A 3,470-nucleotide genomic window follows, 5' to 3' on the forward strand; every position below is an offset into this window, starting at 1 on the left:
TAGCGTTGCAGCGCTAGCTACGGCGTCCTGGACTTAGATAGCTTACGCGTGTCGGTTTTCCTTTACCCGTCGTTCCGCCTTTAATGGCGACGTGACTGCGCATGATGTATGGCAATTACGTCACCGTGTCAGTCATTTAAATATCCCGCCTCTCCCTCTTCTTTATAAAGGCCTTTGAACGGTTTCTCTTTATCTTTTCCTCCTTCCTTCTTCGTCTTCCTCTTTTCTGGCTTGTCTTCTTCTCTCTTCCTTTTTCATGGCAAACCTTCCCGGTATCCTCCCTTCCGCTACTGAGTATCGTCAACTGGAGGCCACCTATGGCTTATCTTCTTTGGAAGGTGTAGAGTTTCCTGCACCTGGTTCTAGTATCTCATCCCCTCCCCCCGGCAAGATTGGGGTTTACTTGAAAACCCTAGACGCTGGTATCCGTTTCCCTTTGACTGATTTTCAAGAGGAGGTCTTTCAGAAAGACGGTTGCAGTCTTCAGATGCTGACCCCTAATGCAGTCAACAAAGTGGTTGCATTTGAGATGATCTGCAGGGCCAACGGGTATCTTCCTGATTAATTTGTTTTCAAGTTTTTCTTTCGATTCTGCGTCACTGGGGATAAGTGTACCTTCTCAGTCCGGCGAGGAGGGCACGTTTTGGTTCCCGACGGACGGACCCCTAAGAATTGGCAAGACAAGTGGCTATGGGTAGACCAGGAGTTGGTCGGAAGCGGCCGGTACCGGGCGAATGCTTTTGCCGATACCATCCCCAAGCTCTTCCCTCACAACCAAAGTGTGGCTAATTATCTGAAGTGTGTGCAAGTATCCCCTGAGGATTATTCTGAGGCTCTTCTTTCTGGTGTGGGAATGAGCCCTTCTTGGAGGCGTCGTGGCAAAATGGCGGTGTTTTTCTCCGTCGTCGACGGTAAGTGTTGTACCCTTCTCTTTCCCTTCTCCCCCTTGTTACTGCTATGCCCCTGATGTTCCTTGTTCTGATATCTCTAGGTGTTGAATCTTCCCTGTCTATGGATGAGGTGTTACGGAAGCGTTACCGGGGCAAGTTAGAGTATCGTGAGGTGGATCTGTTTGATCGGCTTCCCCCACCCCGCCGTCTGGACCAGCTTTCCTTAACTACTGCTCCTTCCGCCCCTCCTACAGGCTCGTCGGCGTCGGTGGGAGATCCATTACGCGCCCGCCCAATCTCTGCTGTCATGCCCCTGGGTGGCGTTCGCTCCTCCTCCGTGGAGGGTAGCGAAGACAGCAAAGAGGGGATTATCACGGACGTCCGGCGAATACACGCGAAGAGAAAAGCTGTCTTAGCGATGGGTGAGCCGGTTACCGGCGCGCCAACCGCTACCAAAAGAGGTCATACCCGGCGCAGCTTTTCTCGTCTGTTGAGCTCTATGACTTCCACACCGGCTGGTGTGGTTGTGATCCCTGATTACGACATGCAACAGTCCGAAGGGGTCGACGGGGCGGCTGAACAGCCCGTTGCTCCTGCTTTTTCCTCTATTCCCGTTCCAGGTGTTTCATTGGTTTCCCCAAAGTTTTCCCCGGTTAAAGGTTCGAGCGGCCCTGGGTCAATTTCAGTTCTTTTAGGTGGTGTTTCTGGAGACAGCTCTACTGAGTCTCCTGTTTTTGTTCCTTCCTGGGATATTCGCAATGATTCCCGACTCTCTGTTCGTAACAATGCTTTGGAATTTTCCCGCCACGCATTTCCTCCGGCTGCTGTTGGCGATATGGAGGCTATGGGTAATCCTGCGCTCGCCCATAACATGGCCTATGCCGCTGCGCAGGCCATGTTTTACCTTGTCGCAGGTTCTCGTCGTGTTCATGCTCTTGGCGAGATGGAGGCTGCCCATGCTACTTGTGGGTCACACGTGACGGGGCTGGAACGCCGCCTTGGCGAGCTTGGCGAGGACCTCCGTCTGTCTGAGCAAAAGTGTGAACTGCTGTCCTCTGAGAAGACCATCCTTGATGAGACTAGGGTTGTCTTGGAAGCTAAGGTCAACTCCCTGACCCAGGTGAACGAAGGTTTGATGATCCAGGTGGAAAGTCTCGAACGTGATGCCACTGATCGTGATAAGCTTATTTCGTCATTGCAATCAGATTTGGATACTTCCCGTCAGGATTTGGATTGGCTGGTGCATGTTGGTGTTGTTCGAATTGTTGACAAATTGATTGAGCATCCATACTTTACTAACGCGATAAGTCTCATCCGACATGCTGCTTATATGGCCGGGGTTGAGTCTGTTCAGAAAACCTCTGCTGGTGCTGGTGGTGGAGATGTCGTTGTTGATGCCGCTTCTGTCGGTCCTGTGGTTAGTGTAAACGACGCTTTGTTATCTTTTGCCAACATGGATCATGCATCCTTGTTGGGCCTGGGTGAATTGGATGTTGGTGGTCTCCGAGAGTTGTGCTCGTTTGCTGGTTCAGAGGGTACTCCGGAAAGTGCAATGGGTCAGGGTATTGTACCGGTGGTTGAGGTCGATGTTGAGAAGGTTTATGAGGGTGGTGATGGTGATTGTGGAGGGGGTGACGATGGTGGCGATGGTGATGGTGGCGATGGTGATCGTAGAGAGGGTGACGATGGTGGTGATGGTGATCGTGGAGAAGGTGAGGTGGCTGTTTGGGGAAACGAAGTCACATTTGGCGAGGATGATGTTGTTGAAGATGCTCCGGCATCGTGTGCTACTCCTCTTGGGGCGTGAAAATTTCTTTGCATGTTTTAGTTTCTTGTCTTGCATGTTTCTTTTGATGGTCATGTGGTGGATCTAGTTTGTATAATGTATGGGCTTTTGAACAATATTCTCTATTTTATGTGTGTAATCGCGAACTCTAAGCGCTATTTGTTTGTTGCATACTCCCTTTTATATGTATATATATTTGTTTTTTGAAAAGAACATAGCGCTCTGATGCGCTAGGCGTTCTGCTTTGCCTATGTTATTGTCGATACACTAAGTATCGGTACTGGGTGCTCTTAGTACCCAACGACTTGATCTCTACATGCACATTTTCAATCGTTACGAGTTAATATGCTAAGTATTAAAGATTAGCATTTAAATAATCCCATTACATTAATCATGGACTATAAATACACTAAGTATGAAACTCATGTCACTAAGCATGGACTTGTGTACACTAGGTACTTGGGATGTGCCGCACTAAGCAGCGTGTCGATCGACTGGGACTATACTTTTCTCTTTTTCAAAAGAAAAACTTTTTCAAGTTCCTGGCGTTCCACGTTCTTGGAATCTGCTGCCCTTCCATCGTTTCTAAGGTATATGCGCCATTCCATTTTGTTTCCGTGACTTTGTAAGGGCCCTCCCATGCTGGGCCTAGTTTGCCTTGGGTTTGGGCTCGACTCGCTTCGTTTTTCCTTAGGACATACTCACCCACTTTGAATGCTTTCTCCTTTACCCTTTGGTTGTAATACCTCTCTGTTGCATGCTTGTATGCAGCCTGGCGCATCTCTGATTTTTCG

This window comes from Lactuca virosa, chromosome 7 (genome assembly GCF_052849685.1).
Source record: "Lactuca virosa cultivar CGN04683 chromosome 7, Lactuca_virosa_CGN04683_v6, whole genome shotgun sequence".
Classification (NCBI taxonomy): domain Eukaryota; kingdom Viridiplantae; phylum Streptophyta; class Magnoliopsida; order Asterales; family Asteraceae; genus Lactuca; species Lactuca virosa.